This window comes from Mustela nivalis, assembly GCF_964662115.1.
Source record: "Mustela nivalis genome assembly, chromosome: 12".
NCBI classification, from domain to species: Eukaryota; Metazoa; Chordata; class Mammalia; order Carnivora; family Mustelidae; genus Mustela; species Mustela nivalis.
In genome coordinates this window covers 21,282,964-21,305,693 of record NC_139031.1, presented here as the reverse complement: position 1 = coordinate 21,305,693, position 22,730 = coordinate 21,282,964, and the positions used below count along the sequence as shown (strand labels likewise).

The 22,730-nt window shown below is 52.2% G+C and overlaps 1 long non-coding RNA gene across 1 annotated transcript; it reads right to left on the bottom strand.

Moving 5' to 3' along the window:
- Positions 1-10,844: 10,844 nt before the first annotated feature.
- Positions 10,845-15,189, bottom strand: LOC309844957. The gene is made up of 2 exons (XR_014300976.1): positions 14,724-15,189; positions 10,845-10,965 (listed from the first exon to the last, which is right to left on the bottom strand). It is a non-coding gene; the product is annotated as an uncharacterized lncRNA (long non-coding RNA).
- Positions 15,190-22,730: the final 7,541 nt, after the last annotated feature.

Sequence of the window (22,730 nt, the reverse complement as noted above, 5' to 3'; positions counted from 1 at the left end):
GTGAGCTCACCGCTGGGACGGAAGCCTCGGTCCACCCACCTCCGCCGCTCCTTTCCCGACCCAGCAGGGCCCACTTTTCTTTGTCATATCTGTGAGTCATCTGCCTTCCACCGCTGCCTGCTGTGGCTCCTTCCCTCTGCTCACTGTCTGGAACTCGTGGACACACAGCCGCCCCCTCAACAGAACGCTGTTCCCCTCAGGACATGAGCAGAAGAGTGAGTGACCATGGGGGCAGAGCACGCTCCCTTTTCCTTTCTCTGTCCTACCCTGCGTACTCCCCGAACTACACTAGCCGAGTTTGTGTGGATGTGTCAAGACATTCTGAAGAGCTGGAGAAGCAATAAGGAAATTCAAAGGGAAAATGTGAATCTTTACATAAGGAGTCACAACTGTTTACGATTCAAGAGAAGAGACCCAGGAGGAGCTGAGCCCTTCGCAGGAGTCCCTTAGGGATGAAACCACAGTTCCCAGCTCTGGCCTTGGTCTTCCAGATGCTTCTTTATCCAAAACCTCGGCTTTGTGTCGCTTCGCCATCAGCTAGGATCCCTCTCCCAGCAGTGCTTTTTTGCGAACTCTGAAGTCTGGCATCGGTGTGGACACTCCCAGTCTGGTCACTTGTAAGGTCTCCCATCCAGAGCCGCACACATGCCTCTTAGCTTTCAGTGTTTCCATCGACAAACGATTGGATTAAATATACCCTCTGGGGACTAATAATCTTAGATAATACAATATAAGCCAACAAGAGGAAAACACGTAATTTCTACCCCTTAATGTGTAAGGTACAGTTAATACACTTACTCGGCGGAGCAGTCTTGTTTCCCTTGCTCTCTTTCTCCTACCTCTTCTGAGGTCTACTCCCCTGAGACCTACCAGGAATAAGAAATGGACCCTATACCTTTTTGACTTCTGACCAGCCAGAGCTTTGAAATGAACTCTTATTTGTATCTGATTCGGTTCTTAGTTAAGCCCCAGCTTGGGTTGGGTGGGATGAGGTTTCAGTGGCTTAGTTGGTTTGGGGGTTTTCTTCTTCCAGTTCCATGGATAAAATTTGAGTTCGTCAAAATGCTGTCACTAAGCCATTATAACTGAACAGTTCTCTTATGGTTAATCTGCAGTAATTGCTTGAGGGGAGAGAACATTGATAAAACCATCCAGTTTCCATGTGTTTCGTGTGAAGAACTAAATTTTTAATTCTATTTAATTTCAACTAAAATGTGAACAGTCACACATGGCTAGTGGCTACCACAGCACAGCTCTGGAAGGAGGTGATCTGGAGAGTTGGGGGACCGAAGCTTATTAGCTCTGGCTCAGTCAGTATTACTGTGTGGCTTAACTCACACGTGAAGTGCTTTGAAGAATGCCTAGCACATAGGAAGCATGGCTGGGTGTTTACTGCTACTGCTCTCTAGCTGCTGTCATAAGAAATGAAGTATTTACTCAAAGTTACAAAGTTAACCAGTAAAGAAACAAAGAGGATGGGGGGGGGCGGTGCTGGGTGGTGATATAAGTGAGCTAAAGCCTCATCTTCCATAGCAGGAACGTAATACATAGAATGTCTCAAATTAAGCAATAACCAGAAAAGTATTAAGTAGAGGCATAAAGGAAGGTATCAAAAACAAAACGAAAAACAGCCCATAGAGCTAACAGGAGCAAGATGGCCTGGGAGGTGTGACGGGCCAAAGCAGGGACTGCTGGATTTTTAAGTATGTTCATGGGTTTTTGTTCATTTTTCCCCTTTTTTCTCCTTAATAAAGCCCAACCCTTCACAGCTCTTTGGATTGAGGCCTTCTTCAGGATTCTGTGATTCTGGCCAAATTAGGCTGTAAAAAACTGGGTAATTCAAAAGGTAGGGCTGGAGTATTAATTTTGTTTTTGTTTTTGTTTTTTTAAAAGATTTTATTTATTTATTTGACAGAGAAATCACAAGTAGATGGAGAGGCAGGCAGAGAGAGAGAGAGGGAAGCAGGCTCCCTGCCAAGCAGAGAGCCCGATGCGGGACTCGATCCCAGGACCCTGAGATCATGACCTGAGCCGAAGGCTGAGGCTTACCCAATGAGCCACCCAGGCGCCCTTGTTTTTGTTTTTAAAGAGTGAGTGCAGCTGTACATGAGGGGGAGGCGGGTAAAGAGAGAGAGAATCTCAAGCAGGCTCCACAGGGCTTGATCTCATGAGCCTGAGATTTTTGACCTAAGCCAATCAAAAGTCAGGTGTTTAATGGACTGAGCCAGCCAGGTGCCTCAGGAGTATTAGTGTTTTTAAGTTCTTTATTGATTAAGTCATAACTTGACTAGTATTTGGAAATCTTTGATTTAAAAGCCAATCTTGGGAGCTAGTAGGAGGAAAAAAGGCAGGGGAGGGAGAGAATTTAAAAACAAAACACTCTCTCAAGGTTTAGACACGGTTTTGTTCTGTTGCCCAAAGTCCCTTCCTCCCATGCTGTCCATTCATAGAATCAAGCAAGAGCATCACTTTGGAGGCTTTTTCTTTCCTATATTCCACAGTGAAGTGAGAGGAGATGGAGGGCTTCTGAGCGGTACAGAGCAGAGCCGGCAAATCCACCGTCCTGCACAGGCCTCGGGGTCTGGCCCCAAAGTCTCCAGGGGAGCAGTGAGATGCTTTCTCAAGTATCTGAGTGTGTGTGAGCTCCTGCCCAGCAGCCAGCCTCCAGGACGGCCTGGGCAGCTCTGGTAGGAAGGAAGGCAGCAGCACAGCGCATGCAGGCAGGGCAGTAACCTGGGCTATGGAGGACAGAAGGACAGGGACAGGTGGGACCTCTGGCCACTTACTATTTCAGAGCCCACCGCAGGCCGCGAGCTGTACAGCCCTAGCGCAAGTGGCAGCTGCGAAAGGAAGATAAAGCAGCTAAGGTTCTCTCTGTGTCGCCTCAGAGAGGACAGACTGTTCAGTTCATCCTGGCTGCCTGGCTGAGGTGGCCCTCCCTGTGACTGCCAACAATGTCGAAAACATCTCCAGCGGACGTGAACAAACTTCCGTGCTCTGGCGACTGCACAGGAATTCGTGCAGACCTCCAGGGTCTTGGTTCCTCCCTGAGCCTCACGCCAGAGGACAAGGGTGGAGTGTGTCCTGGGACAGCCGGGATCCCACGATGGGTCAGTGCTGGCACCTGCCCCTAGCTCCCCCTGCACGGCCAACTCCCTGGAAAGGACGACGACCTCCCGCTCACAACCATGGGATCCCTAAGAACGGCAACTTGGAGGTCGCTCAGAGCGGCCTGTACCTGCGGGGCGCCCTGCTTCCCCCACCCCCTAACCTCAGAGCCCAGCGTCCGGCTCCCCGCGGTCTCCACCGCGCGTTCTCACGCGCCTCCCTCCTCCACACGCCGGGACTGCAGGGTAAGCCTGGCGGGCGGACTCCCGCGCCGACGGAGTTACCCACCTCCGCGAAGCCCACCGGAGGCTGGCCCTGCCTGCAATCGCCCGCCGCAGAGCGGCCACCCTGGGGGCCGTGGAGCCCCCGGCTGGCGGGGCGAGCCGTGCGGGAGCGCCCCCCGCCGCCTCCCCTCCGCTAGCCAGGCTCCGGCTGGAACAGCCTCGTGCCTGCGACCCCGCGACGCCAACCGCCCTGAGCCAGCGCCTTCTCGGCCTACCCTTGGCGGGCGGCGGCGGACCTCGGCCGGAAGGGGGCGCCCGGCCCCCGGCCCAAAGAAGGGAGCGCGCGGGGGCGAAGGCCGGGGCCCGGGCCTGCGCGCGCCCGCTCGCACCCCGCCCCCCGACTAACTGAGCACCTAGTAGGCGCCGGCGGCCTGCCGGGAGCCGGCGCGGCGGCGGAGAGCACGCCTGGCTGCACGCAGCTTCCGAGGGCGGTGGGGAGCAGGGAGACGGTCCCAGGAAAGGCCGCTAGCGAGGCTGAGGGAGTGATTCCGAGCTGCTGGACACAGAAAAGTTAGGGAGAGCCTCTCCGAGGCCGCAGTGAACATGCATCAGGAGCTGGAAAGTGCGCGAGGGACAGTGTCACTACACCGGGACCGGGAATTCCAGACGGAGCCCAAACCCAGCTCCTGGCGTCTTCCGGAAGGGGAAGAAGCCTGGTGGCCGCAGGACGGGGACCCAGGGGAAGAGGCATGGGAGGCAAGGAAGGGGAGGCCGGCGGGGCGGATGATAAAGAGTCGACACATAGTCCGGTTTTTATCCTAAGAACAACTGGAAGCTGGAAGCCAGAGACAGGACGACGAAGTGGTCTCTCAGGCTGCAGCGGGAAGGTGCAGGAGGAAGCAGGGCCCTCTGCTAGGAGGACCTGGCAAGGGTCCGAGCAGGGTGAGGGTGCTTTGGGCCAGGACACAGAGCAGGGCTGGATCTCAGCTCCCAGTCACTGCCCCCCCTGGGCCGGCGCCCTTGGGTAGTGAGCAGAGGCCCAGCGAGCCCAGGCGGTAGGAGAAAGGCTGTGCTAACAGCCCGCACCGGCAGGGAGGCAGCTGGGAAAGGAGAGGAGAGCAGGCGCAGGTGGAACCTGGGACAGGGCGCGGGGGGAACTGCCCAGTAGCCTCCAGACCCTCCCCACTCTTCGGAGGGCCCAGACCCTGCATCAGCAGCGCACGCCTAGTTCGAAAGCCTCTCGGGAGTGAAGCGGGAACCGCTCCGAACCAGAATGATCTGGTTTAGAGCGGCTGCCTTTCCCTCCTCCCTCTCCCCCACCCGCAACCTCCCTCTCCTTCAGCGACTGGCTGGTTTTTGCCGCAGTCCCTGACCAAGGTAAACAGAAGAGGGAAGAATGCTCTGTTTCCATGGCAACCCAGAGGGCAGTCGATATGGCTCTCTGGGATGTGCTTCAGGGGAAGAAAAGGCTCACTAGAAAAGCAACAGGGAGATGGGCCCCTTTACCATGCACACGGTGGGGGATTGTTCTGGAACACGGTGAGGGCCTGACTGAAAGGAGGAGGGTTTGAGAGAAGTCAGGCGCCATCAGTGTGCAGTGGCAGCGGAACAGAAGTGTAGGGGACACACCAAAAAGCAGCCACGCACACTATTGCAACAGCTGTCCATCAGTGGCTCAATCCTCACACCCAGGGAGCACAAAACAGAGATGGCAGAGATCTCAGAGCCTCCCCAGATGCACACCTGGCTGTCCCTTTCCGGAAAATCCGTCCATGGGGCAGGCCAGTCAGCCAAAGGGCAGCCACAGAGGTTGCACCCAGAGCCTCAAGGCCAAAGACAAGTTTTGTCTGAAACAGAGAAGCCCACTGTTCTCCAGCTGCAGAGTTGGGGGTGGGGGGCACTACTGCCCCATCGGTGCTCCCCTGAGAGAGCTCCCAGGCTGTCCCTGAACCTCCCTCAGACTCGTGGGAGGCGTGTGATGGGATAGCTTCATGGGATTATGGGCATGGTGGTTCCAGGGGTGCCCCTCTCACCCCTCCAGAGGACAAGGGCTGTCCATTTTCACCACGTCACTGTCCTGCTGCTGACTACAACTCTCCCTCGCACTGAGGACGTCTCTCAGGAACAACCTGTGGGCATCAGAAACCTCTTCTGTTTTCTAGGCTTCATATTAGATTCGAGAAACTTGTTCTACCTCAGGAATTGGCCTGAAGGCTTGTGGGGGGCCTCTCACCCGCCCAGGCAGGGATGGGAGAAAATCCGGGACAGAGGGAGGTGAGAGGTGGTAAGCTTCCTGTTCCCACAAAACAGAAAGAACCTGGATGGCTCCAGCCCAGAGAAGCAGCAGCAACAGCAATGATTTTTGAGAAAATGGAGGGCGGTGCCTTGGTTTCCCCCTGCAGACATACAGAGAATCCTGTCAGTGGGGCTACAGGCCCAGTAAGTGCTCACCCACACGTTGTACAGCCCACACCCTTCTCTTAGCACAAGCCCTCAGATGCTGTGGTCTGCGTGGGAGACACCTTCAGGACAGGACCCAGGGGTGGGAGGGAACACCCGCGGAAGACGGACTGGACAGATGGGCTTTTCCCTTCCAAAACACCCAGAAGTGACAGGTTTACTCAGCTCTTTCCATGGCCTATAGATTCCAAACTTCTGTAGCTCTTCTTTAGCTGCCACCACTGCCTCTTTGCTCATTCTATTCCAGCTCCCCTTTGCTGTTCCTTGACCGGGCAGGCTCCCACATCAGGTCTGTGGCACTGGCTGTGCCCTGGAAGTCTCGTTCTCCAGTATCCATGGGGCCAATCTCACACCTGCAATTCTTTACTCAAATGTCACCCTCTCAGGCGCCTGGGTGGCTCAGTAGGTTGGGCCTCTGCCTTCAGCTCAGGTCATGATCCCAGAGTCCTTGGATCAACTCCTGCATCTGGCTCCTTGCTCAGCAGAGAGCCTGCTTCCCCCTCGCTCTGCCTGACTCTCTGCCTACCTGTGATCTCTCTCGGTTTCAAATAAATAAATAATCTTAAAAAAAAAAAGTCACCCTCTCAATAAGGCAGAGCCAGGGCAGGGGTGAGTGAGGTGAGAGAGGCAACATGGTCTTCCGTGACCCCTTGGTTCAAAATTGTATATTGCTACCCCCACTTGTTCTCCCTCATCCTCTCCCCACAGAATGCGACACCCTCTCACTTGTTGTTTCTCTTGTTTGTTGTCCGACTTCCTTTATTAGAATGGAAGCGCCAGGAGGGCAGGAGTTGTCTCTGTCCTGTGCTGGGAGGTCTCCACCACTGCTGAGATGCTCAGGAGGTGCACTGGGAGGAGAAGGGATGGCCCTGGGGACAGGGTGGGCAGGGACCCGCCTCTTAGAACCACACAGGCTCTTCTGTCCTGCAACCGGGAGCTCCTGTCCTTCTGCCTCATGAGGCTCCCGCCGTTCAGTCTCCTAGAGCAAAGGGACAAAACCGGTCCTAACAGTCCGTCAGACAAACCCCCCACTTGCGGCGTGTCACCTTCAATTTCCTGCCGGCCTGCCTCTTTCCTGATTGACCTGATAAATTCAGGACAGCTTCTATTGCTTTTGGCAAAAAACTGCCATTAAGATTTACAGAGCCAAAAGCTGGCACGGTGTCATCTTCAGAGTAATTTACACAGTGAGTTTCAAAAGATGGAAAGTTAGCATTTCAGAGGTAATTTCATAGAAAGGATTATCAGATTAATCACTATGTCAATTTAATAGTTGGTGTCTCAAATAATTAATTAGCTTTCTTGGAGTCAGCAAGGCAAAAAGGGACTCTAAGAGGAATAAAAATGGCTGTGTCAGACAGTAAGTGTGTTTTGGGCAATAGATCTTGAGAGAATCCTCGTTGGAATTACCCCGTGCAGTGTCTGGCATGGCTTCTGTGGCTCAGAGACATAACAAGAGGAGAAAGGCTCTGGGAGCTCCCAAGTCTCCCTGAGACCCGCAGATGGAGGCGGGTCTGCACCTGCTGAGTGAGGCTGCCCTGCCACGTGTTGAATTGTCCTGTGACACCTGGAAAGTATGTCTAACCACGCCGTGCACGTGCACGGACAGGCTGCTCTGGAGGGAGGGCTGGGTGTGACTTGCAGCCCGGCCTGTGAAATTACCTGCGAGAACTTGGGGACGGAACAAATTCAGCACGGCTGGGTCATTGTCATGGAGGTTCCATCGTGATGAAGACCTCAGCCGCCACATGTCGGGGCAAGGCTGTGACTTCAGGGGGTGTTCTGGGTTACATTTGTCCCCCCACCTTTCCCCAAAATATGTTGTGGTCCTAATCCCTCATACCTCAGAACATGATCGTATTCACAGACAGGGTCTCTACAGAGGTCATCAAGTTAAAAACGAGCTCACTGGCGTAGGTCCCAGTCCAGTATGACTGATACGCTTATAAAAAGAGTGTATCTCGGGGCACCTGGATGGCTGAGTCGTTAAGCGTCTGCCTTCAGCTCAGGTCATGATCTCAGGGTCCTGGGATCGAGCCTGGCTTTAGGCTCCCTGCTCGGCGGAAGCCTGCTTCTGAAATGCCAATAAAGTATTACCCCCACCTTAAAAGACCACCAGAGATGTGAGTCAAAGCCAATCAGCAAGGGTTGTTTATTGCAGGTTCGAACCTGGACCTCTGCACTGCTTGTTGCCGATAACGCGGAGAGGTCCAGAGCTGGGTTGGTGCAGGGTTTTTATAGACAGGTACAAACAAGTTTCGGGTGGGGCTGAGCTGATTGATTGATAGTTTGAACAGGCATACTTGGCGTCAGTGGATTGGGTCAGGGGACCCGTGTGCGAAGGCACCAGCTTTTGCTTTGTCCTCAGCCAGCCTCCTGCTCCTTCACTTCTCCCTCTCCCACTCCCTTTGCTTGTGTTCTCTCTCTCTCTCTCTCAAGTAAATAAATAAATAATCTTAAAAAAAAAAAAAAAAAGAGTGTATCTGAAAACCCAACTACGCACATGCAGGGAGAATGGCACATGAACGTGAAGGCAGATAATGGGGTGATGCTTCTAGAACACCGAAGATTGCCAGCCAACCGCCAGAGCTGGGGGAGGAGCAGGGAACAGATTCCCCCTCTCAGCCTGAGAAGGCACTGCTGATACCTTCCTGGATCTCAGACTTCTAGCCTCCGGAACTGCGTGGCAATAAACTTCTCTTGTTTAAGCCACGTAGTCTGTGGTACTTGGTTATGGCTGAATTAGAAAATAATTCAGCGGGGCATCATGGAGACTTGGGTGTCATCATTCTTACGAAGATTCCTGTAGGGCGCCTGGGTGGCTCAGTGGGTTGAGCCTCTGCCTTCGGCTCAGGTCATGATCTCAGGATCCCAGGATTGAGCCCCGAATCAGGCTCTCTGCTCAGCGGGGAGCCTGCTTCCTCCTCTCTCTCTGCCTGCCTCTCTACCTACTTGTGATCTATCTCTGTGTCAAATAAATAAAATCTTTAGAAAAAAAAAGATTCCTGTATTTTCATGTGTTTTTAAAAGACTTTGCTCTTTTAGAGCAGTTTTAGGTGCACAGTAAAATTGAGAAGGTGCAGAGATTCCCCACAGGTGCTCCCCTCAGCCTTTTCCACCATCCACGTCGGCACGAGAGCTGTTCCTTCGTTACAATGGATGAACCTACATGGAAACACGGTCACCACCCAGAGTCCGTGGTTTCCCTTCAGGCTCAGTCTCGGAGGTGTGCGTTCCGTGGGTTTGGACAGATGTCTGAAGACACATGTCCACCGTTGTGGTGTGATCGCCTGTGGGGTCTCTTCACTCAAAATGCTGTGTCCCACCCACTCCTCCTCCCCTCCTTCCAACCCCTGCGGCCACAGGTCTTTTTACTGCTTCCATAGTTTTCCGCTTTCCAGAATGCCATAGAGTTGGACTTACTGCAGTCCGTAGCCTTTTCAGACTGGCTTCTTTCACTTAATATGTGTTGAGGTTTCTCCCATGTCCTTTCATGGTTTGATAGTTCATTTCTTTTTAGTGCTGAATAATAGTCCATTATCGTCTGGATGTACCAGATAATGGAAATTTATCCATTTCCTCTATTTTTTTCTTTAAAGAAACATTTTTTTTAAGCACCAGCTCAGGACAGAATATAAAGCTGTGACTAATCTGGGCGGTAGGTACAACAATACTCTCAATACTATCTCTTAAAGAATGAAGAAGACTCAGGTCCTTTCTCCTGGGGCTGCTGACCAGATCGGCTCCGAGCCTGGAGCTGCGGGGGCCAGTGGCCTCAGCCTGAGGAGAGCCTGTGTGGAAGAGAACAAGCTGGGAGCCCCCTGGGGGGCTCTGATGCCCAGTGCGCACCTGGACCCAGATGGCCAGGGTACCTTAGTCACATGAGCTTTAAACAATACATGGTTTTGGAGCTCAAGTGACACTGCTTAGAATGTGATCTGCTGGGCCTTGCCTTCCTCCCCTCTAAAATGAGAAAAATCCTAATTAATTAATTAATTAATTAATTAAAATGAGAAAAATCCACCCCCAAACTTGTGAAGATGAGACACAAGAAGAAACTTGGGGTGACCTGGAAAGTGCCAGAACATTGATAACTGTATGGTTAGAAACTTCCTGGGCAATTGACACCACATTTAACAGCTTGGAAGAAGTTCTGGTCCCAGACTCGAGAGCTACGCCGCCCACCCAAGCGCCACTCCTATTCACCCCCAAAGCCTCTTACTGACCTTCTGAGGGTGTCTCTCTGGGGTCTGCTTCTCGCCCTTCAGGGAGGATGATCTTCTCTACTACTGCTTCTTCTCACCACCGTCTGGCCACCCTAACCCCTGTAGCCTGGGGTGCTCCTGGGAGGATGATGGCCAGTTCTTTTAGAAAGGGCACTAAATGGCCAAGATGCCAATGACCCGCCGAGTCTGCTTGAGATGCCCAGCCATTAGAAGGGGACAGAGCTTCCATGGCTATGAAAGAAGATTCTACAAGCTTCCACAAGCTGTGGAAAAGGAGTCTGAGGAGGGAAGAGAGGTGAGAGGGGGAGCCAGCCAAGGGGCTAGAGGCTACAAATGTATCCTTCAATGGGGAGATTTACCTCAGACTGCCTCTTCCTTCACGTCCCTCTTGGTGAGGAACAGCCTGAGCCCCTGCCTCACAGCACCTCAGAGCGCAGAGCCCAAGCCCCAGGTCCACATTCTATCCTGCCTACTGCAGCGTCTTTCCCGCTCCCCTTTGCCTCTGTTTCCCAGGGACACAGCTGGTGGGGCAAGAGCTAGTCGGCCATTGCCAGAGGAGGCTGTGTGGGAATTTAGGGGCTGCCTCCCAGGTCGACACACTGAAGCTCCCTCTCAGTGGCTCCTTGAAAAAGGGAAATCCAGCCTGTGACACCAATGCTCTTCCCTCCCCTCTCCTCAGCCGTCACCTGCTGGGCACCTTGCCTGCTCTCTGTCTTTCCTTCGAAGATTTAAGTTTAGATTCTCCCCACGAGAGCAAGATGGCTCCAGGAAGAGGACGGTAAGTCTTAGACTTGGCCCTGGAGGAGGTATTCAACCATTTCTCTTGTCTTTTCAAGCGTGTAATTTATTTCCTGCTCTTAGGCTTTCCCACGTTTCTCCACTGGGACCCTTCTGTGGTGCCTTGAACTGTCAGCCATTCCCAAAGATGCCATGTTGGAATTCTGGGCCTGGAATAGGGAAGAGAGGAGGGCTGGTTTAGGGTGGAGGCAGTGGGATGCAGGAAGCAGATGATATATTAGATGCAAGCTGTTTGGGGGGAACAAATTTTCTTATTCGGGGAAGTAAATTTTTTGTAAACTTGGATCCTAAAATGGTGTAATTGCTCACTCTTCCCCAGGAGGGAAGTCAAGCCCAGATGGCGTGATCCGTTTCCCAGGCACTCTGGCAAGGTCACTGGAAGGGCCAGCTGGCGGCTTTCTTGTTATTGTAGAGTTATTTTATTCTTTAACATTTTACTGATTAAAGTCCTTAAATCTCAAGAGGCCAGATGGAAGCCAAATAATATAGCTCTTTTGGTTTCCTTTTAATGAGATCAGGGTTGGGTGAGTTCTTGGGTAGGACAGAGAGGGAGAAGCCGTCTGCTGGGTGCCCTGGGACTGGCTGTCCAGAGGCCTTGCTGCGCCGTGATTTCTTTGATCCTCTTCCCTGTTGTCAGTCCCTATTTTCCAGAAGGCTCTCGTAATGGTTTCTGTAGGACTTTGTGTGTCACAGGCTTCAGTTAAAATTTGACTCAGCTTGGAGGAGGGGGAGAGGGATGAGACCAAGAAGCCTGCCAAGACGTTTGACCCTTAAAGCCACCAAGTCCCACCTGAGGCTGCTTGGCATAGGAGTACGGAGGGGGCACCGAAGATGTGCTGGGCCCTTCCCTAAGTCCTGCTGCCAACGAGGAGGTGCAGTATCAAGTCCTGCTCTCTTCAGAAGAGCTTTGAGCAGCCCAACAGCAGCAGGGCGCACCCCGTTCTGCTGGGATCGAAGGGCCTGAGCCCATTTGACCTAGATCTCAAACCTGCAGAGGCAAGATGGCCGCCTGCTGCCCTATCTCACATTCACATAGTGAAGGAGGTGAGAGAGGGTGGGCAGGCCAGGCCGGGTGAGGATGCTGAGGAGGCGGGGCCTTGCGGAACTCTCCAGTAACCCCCACCGGCCTCCAAGAGCCCCTCCAGACTCTCAGGAAGCTGTCACCATTTTATTCAGCAAGCAGTTTAGCACCAGCTATGTCCCGAGCCCCCCCATTAGACCCTGGGGCACCAAAAGGACACAAAAGAAACAGGAAATGTGTCTGTTCTCAAGGATATCCTAAAAAGGTCAGGAAACACAAATCTCCCCCACAAAATGGCCTGAGGACAAACCCGGCCCAGCGGCAGTGCCTATTCATGGTACATAAACCACAGAAGCTTCACAAGCTGGGGGCAGAGGAGGCAAATCAGAGAGGACATGAAAAGTTCAGAAACAAAGTCACATAAGGGAGGACTGTGACCTGGGGAGATGTTTGCGATTGCCTCAGCATGTGGGAAGGCGGCCTGTGTTCCTGGTGCTCCCTACTCTCGGAGTTTTCAGGGGCGCTCACCCGGCTGGAACAGCGGCTCTCAGACTTGAGGGTGCAGAAGAATTTTAAGACAGCCTTGTTTAAAAGTGCAAAGTATGAAGCGCCAACAACCGTAGAGGTTCTGCTTCAGTAACTTGGGGTGGGAACAAATCTGCATTTTTCCCAAAAGGTCCGCAGATGGTTCTGTTGTTAGAGCCCGGGGGAACCCACTTTGGAAATCAGTCCTTTAAGAACTCAAACCATCGCCTTCCCCTGGACCAGCTTCAGGAAGGGAACATTAAGGAAGAGATTCTCCACTGTTTTAGGACTCCTATGGGCAGCACCTTCCGCTCCCAAAGCCTCCACTCACAGTGACCACACACCACACACGTCACACCCACACACTCATGGCAAACACAGCACACTCACTCTTCCACACTCACACAAGCCATACCGCACCCCCCACCACATGCACCACACTATACCACACACCACAAGCTATGCACACACACCGACACACACCACACCCCACATTCCTCTCCTGAGCCCGAGTCCTGGGCAGGGGCCTGTCCTCAATGACTCAAGGCAGGGCAAGCTGGCCACCCACGCAAGTGAGGCAGCCGGCAGGCGAGGGTTTGAACGACCATCCCACTGCACGTTTTTGTCACCAGAGACTAACTGCGTCATTGCCTCACTCACGCTGGCCATGGCTGCGCAGAAAGGTGAAGGCCTCTGGCTATTGTTCCTTTACCAGCTCTGCCGTGAAAGAACCTCTTTTCTCCCTGCTGAGATTTATTGACCTCATTTTTGCAGACAGAGAAAATGGATACAGGGAAGTGATCAGTGAAAGCAGTGAGGCACTGAGCTGAGCGTATTAAGTGTTCAAAAATTTGCTGACTGATGTCTAAGGCAGGGAAATGACACTCAAGAAACTGCATCCTTTCTTCCGAGGCCTTGTGTGCTGGTCAGGGCCAGGGTCGGGTCCAGGGCCAGGGGCCAGGGCAACATCCTCCTGGCCCTTCCCTCTCCTAGGTCTGGCCAGGCAGAGGAGTGGCTTTGGGCTTTCAGGACACGTGCCAGTGTGTCCCCTCTTTCTCACCCCCCAACTAGGGAAGAGAAGCTTCTCGGGAAAGGGGCAAACATGAGTGTCCACAAGGGTGTGAGGAACCCTTGGAGCCCTGGGTACAGCTGTGGGAAGGCTAACATCCAGCATGTGACCCCACGAGGGACCACCTGGAGGCAGAGAGAAGCTCGAAGAGCCAGGGAGGCTGGGGCTTGAGGAGCCATGGGGACGTAGGGAGCGGAGGCCCTGTCTAGCGTCCTCCCTCGCCGGGTCAGCAGCGTTGGGGTCAGCAGCAATGGGGGCAGAGGGCGAAGTTAGGAACAGCCGCTCCTCAGCCTCCCACTGCTCTGAGTAGGACTGCCCTGGGCCTCTTCTACGGACTGGCTCCCTCGCACCCCGGACCAGCCTCCTCAGCGCCCACGTCGGGGAGGGAGACGCAGTTGACTCTGAAAAGAATCTTCTAGAAGCTCGGGCCACGGAGCGCGCCTGCTCCGGCGGCCGTGGGGACCCAAGTGCTCGCAGGATGAGGGGCCCGGCGGCTGGGTGAGCTACTGGCAGCCCTGCGGCCTACTGTGGGGGCGAAAAGCACTTGCATGCGTTTTGCCTACGACGCCCCAGGGCAGTCGAGAGCCAGCGGTCCCCTGGTCTAGACGTCCTGGCGAGGCCGGGACAGCAGCAGTCTGGGCCGGGAGGGCCTCTGGGGGCGCGCAGACCGGGCGCCCTTCTCTCCCGCGGTGGAGCCTGTCCCGTGTGCGACGGCCCGGCGGGCTGCCCGGCTTCGTCCCCCCGCAGCGGGAGGGGCGGCCCGGAGCGTGCGGGGTGCGGGGGTTAGGGGCGCAGGGGCCGCGGGCCGGGGGGAGGCAGGCCGCGGAGTCCGGGCGATCCCCCGGCGGGGCTCACAGGCGCAGAGACCGGCGGACCCTGGATTCATGCCAGGAGCAGGTGGCCCTGAGATCCCCGGCTCCAGCCCCCACCTCGCGAGGCCCCCGCAGGAAACCTGGCACCTTTCCCCGCGCCAGCTGCGCCGCCTGGCACCGGGTCCGCACCCAGGGGAGCCCGCGGAGCACGCCGCTGCCGGGGGGCCGGCTGCGTGACTCACGCCTGCTTGCTAATCACTCCCCTCTCCTCCGCCTCGCGTCTCGCACAGCCCGCCTCCCCCTGGAGAAAAGCGTGCCCATCTGACACCTCGCCCGCCCGCTCCCCGGGACACAGTCATCTGCCCTTGCGGCTGCCCCTGCTCCACGCAGCTCCCACACCACTCTCCCCAGCCTGCCGCCCCCTGCTCCGGCTTCCGCCTGGGACCGCGCGGTTGTCCCCGACCCGCTCCCGCGCCGCACCTGGCGGCGAGGCTGTGTGTCCAGCTGTCTGTCCGGCGTTGCCTCTCTGGCCACCTGCACAGGGAAGGGCACAGACGCCCAGTCTGGAGGCATCTTCGGAGAGGAAGTATCAGAGCGCAGTGGCCAAGCTCTTTGAGCCACCGTTCAGCTGTGTCCTGTGGCACATCCCCTAAAAGGGACCAAGAACAGAGTGGCCCCTGGATTTGTCTCTGTAGCTCAAGTAGGCGTTGGGAGGTCCCGGGAGTGTCAGTGGCTGGGCATTGCAGAGCCAGCCTGCTGGGGACAAACGACTCTGCCCTGCCACCTAGAAGTCCGAGAGCTGGGCCTCTAGAGTGGGCTCTGACACCAGCGCCAGGCTGGACCCCCGGCAGGAGCAGGCCCTCTTTGGGCTTCCGGGTCTTCTGTAAAATTAGTCCAGCTGCTTGATCCGCAAGACCATTTCCAAGTTTTCTAAGCTACCCTGAGGAAAAAAATATCTCACCTAAAGGTTGAAACAGCCCCAAAGCAAACAGGGGCGCACGTGGTGTTTCACAATGTAAGGCGCTCCTTCTCCTGGGCAGCTGAATACAGTACTGGCTTCCAGGCCTGCCACCTGGAGGGTGGCACAGGACCTTGCAGTCAGAAGGGCCCTGTGATTGGCTTAATGCTCTGTTGTGGTTGTCTTGAAATTCTTGGTAATTTTAACAAGGGACCTCCACCACATTTTCATGTGCCCTGGGTCCCACAAGTTATGTAGCTGGTGCATGCCAAAAATACTCAGAATGTCAGTCAAGGAGAAGCATTTGCAGCTTTCCCTACCATGTTTAGCTCTACAGATCTTGGTATCTGGCATTCAGAAATGTGGACCATGGCCTTATTTCCGTGCCTGGAGACCAGGGAGAGGGTGAGACAGTTAGGAAGCACTTGGTGAGAGTTAAATTGTTCAAGGGGACGATGAGTCCTATATCCAGTTGCTGTCCTTGGAGTCAGACACAGGCACGGCTCTGGGGCTTGGTGTGGACATCTCCTTCGGGGACAGGCTGCTGTTGTTCAGTGTCCAACCCCTCCTTCTTCTGTAGTGCTGGGGTTATTAGCTGGCCATGACCAGGATCCTGGCGAACACACACTACTTCTTCCAGATTCCTGTGTAGCTTGATGTTTCCATGAAATGAAGTAGATGGCCAATGGGTGGATATGCCTGGAAGAGTCGGCCACCTTCTAGGAGCTTTCCTTAAGAAATCGTTGGTGTGTCCTTTCTTCTATATATATTTATTTTATTATTTATTTATTTTAATAAATGCCTACATTTTTAAAGATTTTATTTATTTGACAGAGATCACAAGTAGGCAGAGAGGCAGGCAGAGAGAGGAGGAAGCAGGCTCCCTGCTGAGCAGAGCCCGATGTGGGGCTTGATCCCAGGACCCTGAGATCATGACCTGAGCCAAAGGCAGAGGCTTAACCAACTGAGCCACCCAGGCGCCCTGCTAAGTGTTATAATATATATTTTAAAGATTTTATTTATTTGATAGTAAGAGAGAGAGCGCACAGCATGGGGAGAGGCAGAGGGAGAGGGAGAAGCAGGCTCCCTGCTGAGCAAGGACCCATGTAGGTCCCGAGCCGGAGGCAGATGCTTAACCGACTGAGCCACCCAAGTGCCCCCCTAAGTTGTATCTTTGATCTGTAACACAGCAGAGGAGTTTTAAATCTTTAGATGAAGATCTGGAGTCAGAAAAAAATATATACTATTTGTTGTTATCATTTCACAATAGAAATTGACAGAAGAGTGAATTGGCACACAGTCGCCCCTCACGTTCCGTTCTTCAGATAGAAGAGGACACCAGTGTCCCATCTCTAAAAGGGATGCCGGTGGGGGAAGTAGAACCTCATGTAAGTGGGATGGAGAGCTGAGCAGGGTAAGGGGGATGGTGAGCAACAGGGCTGCCACTTTCGGGGGGCAGGAAAGGGCCCAGGAGTTGGTATTTGAGCAGAGATCTTAACGAAAGATGGAAAGCAGCCATTCCAGAAAGCTGGGGGAAGAGCATTCTAGGAAGAAGGGTAGGTTCAAAATGTTTTCCCAAAAATGGGGATCTCTCCCGTCATATTCACGCTCCTGTTTCTAGTGATCTGTTGTCATCTCCATTTGGAGGCCCCAAACAGCAGCTCACACTCAACACTGTCTAGAATTTCTCTTCCGCTGCAAACCGGTTCTTCCTCCTATTTCTGTTACTAGTGCCACTGTCTGCCTAATCACCTCCATTGAAGTCTTGGAGCTGTGTGTGTGTGCGCGCCCGGTTACCCGTTGTGACCAGTTTTCTTCCACAAATGCTCTCTGATCATTACCAAAGCTCCGCGTGTCTTAGCCACATCTGGAGTCCGGCCTCCCACAGGCTCCAGCCTGTCATCCTCGGCTTCGTGGTCAGAGGCCCTTTCCGTAAACACACCTGTGACTTTATTCTCTGCTCAAAAAATTTCAGAGTCTCTACTATTAAGTCTGCAGTCCTTAGCCCCATAGCATAGGTGCACCTTTCCTCTGAGCCCTATCTTCCCACGCTCCTCTGAACACATCTGGGTTTGAACTCTCAGCACTTTTCCTAAGACAGCTCCTCCTCTCCTGTCTTCAGGACTCGATTCCTGCTGCTTTCCTCCCCCTCCTGAAATTCAGTTGCCGCCTCTCCCACCTCAGTTTCTCACTCAGCGGAGACTTCTCTTCCTTTGACCTGTAGAATTCTAAAATTCTATTTGTACCCCTTCCCCTCCCCCCACCCCCACCGAGTTTTTCGATTGTAAAACCACCATAACCTTGGGAGGGAACTGAAAATGGAAAAACAATCATCCACATTCCCACTTCAACAAGTGAGTTCACATTTGGATATTCTGTTCTAGTTGGCGATCTGTGTGCATATTTTTACATAATTGTAATCACAGTAGACATACAACTTTGATTTGTTTTCCCTTCTACCCAACATTTCCCCCATCTTTTTACGTAGTCTTTTTAAAGTTGTAGGACTTTTTAAAAGGGGTCAAAAATAAGTCTGTGGGTATCTCATTCAAAGATGCATCTCAGAAAGTTGAGGTACTGTAATTTATTAAACCATTCTATCATTAAACCTTTGGATGGGTTTTGTTTTTAGCTCTTGTGGACTAGAAACTTTGTGAGGAGAAAAAGGGAATGCTGAGTCTTCTCTGTATTCCTAGCACCTAGCAAACTCCCTCAAATAATATTTACCGGGTGGACGGATAAACCAATAAACGAATGTACACAGTGAACATCTTTAGGCAGAACTTATTTTTTTTTCCTGGTGAGTATTTTCCTAGGACAGATCTTCCTGGGATCAATGAGCCAGAGTGCTCACATCATGAGGGGTGGGTGCTGCACACTGGCGCACATTTATTTTTCCAAAATGACCACATCAATGTATGACGCATCCTACAGGCTGTGACGTAGGACATCTTTCCACGGAGAGGCAGGGTCTAGGCTTCCTTTGAGAATAGTTCTCCGAAGCTGCCTTGATCAATAGGGGGCAGTGGGAGAAATGCAGAACTTTCAAGTCTAGGTTCTAAAAGGTTATAATATGCTTTTGTCTCTGTCTGTCTCCCCCTCCTTCTCAAGATACTTGCTTTTGGAATGCAGCCGCCATTTTTTTTTTTTTTTTTTTTTTTAAGATTTTATTTCTCACAGAGAGGGAGAACACACAGGGGGAGTGGCAGGCAGGGAGAGGGAGAAACAGGCTCCCTGCCAAGCACAGGGCTGGACATGGGCCTCCATCCCAGGACCCTGGGATCATGACCTGAGCCGAAGGCAGCCACTTAAGGGACCAAAGCCACCCAGCGCCCCTCAGCCACCATGTCATGAGGCGGCCCAGGCCACATGTGGAAGCCCTGTGTGGGCATTCTGCTCACATTCCCAGTTAGGCCCCAGTCAATAGCCAACCTCAACGACTAGACATGTGATTGAACGAGCCCCTAAGACGATCCAGCCCCCATGGAGAGAGATACTAAGTGACTTTTTTGTTTGGGGACACTTAGTTATGCCTCAGGAGTGCCTGATACACACACAGCCCCATGTTGTGTTCGCAAAGGGCTGTACCAATTCGTAGTGCCACCCGCTGTGGAGGAGCGTGACAGAACCTGGTGTGGCCAGGAGGCACGGACTCTCACTGTGGAATAGGCTGAGACTAGTGTGGTTTCCTCATCAGAGAAAACACATCCTCTAGTCCAATGAGACACATACTTGGAGGAAAGTCCTCAGTGTGTCAGGAAACAGGATGATGGCATCTGTGACTGAACATAGTTTCCCGAGCTCTCATACTTTGCATCTACCCCTGTATAGCTCCAGCCTTGTCAGTTTGTAAGATGCCACCGATTTTGCATCCAAGAAACTCCTGGTCCATGTGCATCTAGACATCCCTCCCCACCGCCTCTCCCAGGGGCCACATACATCTACTCTTTACTATTGAATCAATTTCCATAGAGCCCAACAAAAAGGAATGCATGGAAATGTAGAGAGGGCCCTCCTGCCTTCCCTTCTACAAGTTTAGATCTAACTGCCAACTGCCAATTCCTTACTGCTTTTCTTCTCTGCCACCTTCTGCTTAACTAGCCACATAGTTCTCTACGGTCTTCAGCATGGAAAGCACATTGCAAAGTCCAGTCCAAAAGAAGGAAAGGATTGCTTTTCAAGTAAATTGTCTACTTAATCCAATTGTTAATCCAAAAATAATTCCTCAGCATCTCAGAGATGCCCCTGCCCCCAAGGACCTCAAGGAACCGCAGTCTAACAGCAGCTCCACCATCTACAGGAGTTCTAGCTGTCTGAGATCTGGTTTTCCTCGGGTATTTGTTCCAGCACTGCCATACCTACCAGGATAGGATCAGGAGGGTGAGCCAGTGAGAGCAGCAGATCCCTCACCAACAGAAACTACTAGGGGCGGGTGGGTGGGGAGGGTGTATGAGTTTTGAAGCAGGAAATAGTAGTATACTGTAGAAACACAGTAGTTTCAAAGAAAAGTGCTCTCTCAGGTTTGTGTTTCACTTGAAGAGAATCCATAATTCTAGGATGTAGACTTTGTCTTGAAGTTCCATCCAGGGCACTTGACCTAAGTACAGTCTAATTGCTAACATTAAGGTAGTTAGCTCCAGGAATTTTCAAGATGGCTTAAAGAAGAAAAAAAAGACTTTAAAGAACTCATGTTGAAAAGCAAAAATGAACTTTTGGGACTTCGTCAAGATCCTTTCCAACAGCAAAGGAAACAGTCAACAAAACAAAGAGGCAGCCCACGGAATAGGAGAAGATATTTGCAAATGACAGTACAGACAAAAGGTTGATATCCCGGATCTATAAAGAACTTTATAAAGAACTTTGAGAAGTTCTTTATAAAGAACTTCTCAAACTCAACACACATAAAACAGATAATCATATCAAAAAATGGGCAGAAGATATGAACAGACACTTCTCCAATGAAGACATACAAATGGCTATAAGACACATGAAAAAATGTTTATCTTCACTAGCCATCAGGGAGATTCAAATTAAAACCATATTGAGATACCACCTTACACCAGTTAGAATGGCCAAAATTAGCAAGACAGGAAACAACGTGTGTTGGAGAGGATATGGAGAAAGGGGAACCCTCTTACACCGTTGGTGGGAATGCAAGTTGGTGCAGCCACTTTGGAGAACAGTGTGAAGACTCCTTAAGAAATTAAAAATAGAGCTTCCCTATGACCCTGCAACTGCACTACTGGGTATTTACCCCAAAGATACAGATGTAGTGAAAAGAAGAGCCATCTGTACCCCAATGTTTATAGAGCAATGGCCACGGTCGCCAAACTGTGGAAAGAACCAAGATGCCCTTCAGTGGACGAATGGATAAGGAAGATAATGGTCCATAAACACTATGGAGTATTACGCCTCCATCAGAAAGGACAAATACCCAACTTTTGTAGCAACATGGACGGGACTGGAAGAGATTATGCTGAGTGAAATAAGTCAAGCACAGTCAATTATCATATGGTTTCACTTATTGGTGGAGCATAACAAATAACATAGAGGACATAGGGAGATGGAGAGGAGAAGGGAGTTGAGGGAAATTGGAAGGGGAGGTGAACCATGAGAGACTATGGACTCTGGAAAACAACCTGAGGGTTTTGAAGGGGTGGGGGGGTGGGAGGTTGGGAGCCAGGTGGTGGGTATTATGGAGGGCAAGTATTGCAAGGAGCATTGGGTGTGGTGCAAAAACAATGAATTCTGTTACGCTGAAAAGAAATTAAGAAAAAAAATTAAAAAAAAAAAAAAGAAACTCATGTTGAACATTTAACTGGAAGCAGAGCACTGTACTGAGTTTACTTTTAGTAGTAGTTAACTAACTCGAGATGCAAGCCACGTACCACCTTTTCCAGCTCCCAGGTTTGGGGGCTTACGGCTTTAGTTCAGACTTCCTTCTGCCAAGTCTCAGATTCATGAGTTAGCCAGGCAACGGCTCTGCCCCTCGGGCTGGCCAGGGATGATACCCCTCCTCATTTGGAAAACAAGGGGCCTTTCTGTAGAGCTGGAGCTCAGTAAGCTAATGCCTGTAGTCCGGGCCAAAACTATCACAGAGCTGCCTGATTCCAGTCTACACACCGTGTGTTTGAGGAACAATCACGCCTGGCCGCTCCTCCTGAGAAAACAAGTTTTGCCCCCAACAGAGCAGATCACCACCTTCTGACTTTCCTCCTATGGGATGCAGGTCATGAAAGCAGAGTCTGATTCAGGGTTGTTATTTTTTCCTTCTAGTTTAGAAATAGGAAAGGAAGGAGAGTGTTTTCTTGGTAGACCAGAAAGCCCAGGTTTCTAGGGTACAAGGGCAGCACTGTCTGTGCTGGGGACTGGCCAAATCTGGGTTTGGGGAAGGGAAGTGGGAGCAGGAGGCACTTCCAGCTAGGCGAGGGCAGTGGGGCGAGGGTGTGTGAAGACCATGAAGATCTCATGGCCCATAAATGAGATAGTTGCTTTGCAAGGCCAAAGGGGCCACTTCCTACTTTTATAATAATGTGCTGTTTTGAGACTTAAAAAAAAAAAATTATTTTAAAGAGCACGCATGCATGCGAGTGAACACAAGTGGGAGTGGCAGAGGCAGAGGGAGAGGGAGAATCTCAAGTGGACTGCACACTAAGTGTGGGTCTCGATCTCACCACCTAGAGATCATGACCTGAGCCGAAACCAGGAATGGGACACCCAACCAACTGTACCACCCAGGCACCCCGATTTTGAGACTTTTTAAAGCCGTATTTTTTCCTTACCCAAAACCACTGTCATCATTATGTTCAATTTAGCTTTTCCGTGATTCTCTGAATCAGAATCAGAATCTGTGGAAATGGGAATTGCCCTGCCCCCTCTCAGGGACAGAGCTCAGTCCTCCCAAGCCTCAGCCCATTCAGGCTAGTGGCTCATCCTGCCAGAGTGACTTTGAACTATTCATTTTGCTTCGGGGGCACAAAAGGATTTAACTACAGCTTTCCATGGAAATGCTAGCAGCCACAGCCGTGCCTGGGATGGACTGCTTGTGGCTCTGCTGTGAACCACCCCAGGGTTGGCAGGTCCCCAGGGGCATGCCAGTCTGCTCTCCATACCCTTCCTGCTGTACCACAGTCTTCTTCCTGATCCTGACTGAGAAGCCACAACCTGTCCCCCAGGTCAGGACAGCTCGGTCAGTGTGGAAAGCAAATGGAATGCCTGCTGATCTTCCAGGGATCAAGTTAGAGCTGCGGCTCCAAACTAACACCCAACAATCCTTTCAACTCTGCGGAAAGCCACCAGCATACCCAGGGAGATGTGGCAATGTCACCAGGACCCAGGAAGCATGGGGGCTGGAAGTGTGAACCCCTCTCATGACAAGGGGGCAGACGAGTTCTCCACAGACCGGCCCTTTTCCAAAGCTTTCTGGCCGGAGATCCCAGCCCTCTGCCGCTCACCCTCAAACACCTTTGCCTGCCACCGGCCACCCGCTACCCATGGTCTGGGGCAGCTGAGGTTGAAGCCACCCCACC